Below are 1237 nucleotides of genomic sequence, written 5' to 3' on the forward strand. Positions count from 1 at the left end.
GATTCTGCATATTTTTTGCCATTTGTGAGATGTTTTTTTTTGTGCGTTGGATGTTTGATCTTTTCTTTGAACAGCTTCCATGGTGTTTCGTTGTTTTGTGGCTGTCTGTGGGAAGACAAATCTCAGGGTTGTATACTGCATACATACTTTGAAAATAGATGTAGTTTGAACTTTTGCCTGCGGTGCACAGTATGAACTGGTGCCAAGGCTCTTTATGTCTGTGATTTATAATTATAATTTAATGGCTTGAATGTGAAGTACAATTAGTAAATCAGACGATGATGTTGAAATTGGCGGGGTTGCAGATAGTGAGGTCAGTTGTCTAAGGCTATAGATGGATATAGAGCAGATAAAAAGCTTGGCAGAGTGCTGACAGATGGAATTTAATCCCAATGAGTGTGGCTGATGCAGTTGGGAAGTCACATAGGGGTAGAACAAATACAGTAAATGGTAGGGCACTGAGGAATGTTTATTGAAAGGAGCAACTTTGGGGGATCAAGTCCATAGTTCAAGAAAGTGGCACACAGGTAGAGAGGGAGGTCAAGAAGGTGCATGACATGATCTTTGGGGCACAGAATGCAAATGTTAGGACCTTGTTGCAGCTTAACCAAACTGATAGGACCGCATTTGGAGTATTGCGTTCTGTTCTGGTTGACACACTTGGAAGGATGTGGTTGTGCTGTAGAGATTGCAAACTGAATGTTGGTGGATATATGGGGAGGAATTGGATAGAGTCACAGAAAAGTACAGCATGGAAACAGGCCATTTAGTCCATCTAGTCAATGCTGAGCCATGTAAACTACCTGCACCAGGAACATAGCCCTCCATATGCCTATCCAAACTTCTCTCGAACTTTGAAATCGAGCTCCCATGCACCACTTGAGCTGGCAGCTCATTCCACACTCTCACCACCCTCTGAGTGAAGAATTTTCCCTTCATGTTCCCCTTAAACCTTTCACCCTTAACCCATGACCTCTGGTTGTAGTCCGATCCAACCTCAGTGGAAAAAGGCTGCTTGTATTTACCCTATCTATGCCCCTCATAATTTTGTATACCTCCATCAAATCTCCTCTCAATCTTCCGCATTCCACAGAATAAAGTCCTAATCTATTTAATCTTTCCTTACAACTCAGATCCTCCAGACCCAGCAACATCCTTCGATAGGCTGCTTTCCCTGCTGTGAAGGAGGTCGAGGGATGGCCTTACAGAGGTGTATAAAATTGTAAGAGCCATAAAC

Source organism: Hypanus sabinus, chromosome 18 (genome assembly GCF_030144855.1).
Source record: "Hypanus sabinus isolate sHypSab1 chromosome 18, sHypSab1.hap1, whole genome shotgun sequence".
Classification (NCBI taxonomy): domain Eukaryota; kingdom Metazoa; phylum Chordata; class Chondrichthyes; order Myliobatiformes; family Dasyatidae; genus Hypanus; species Hypanus sabinus.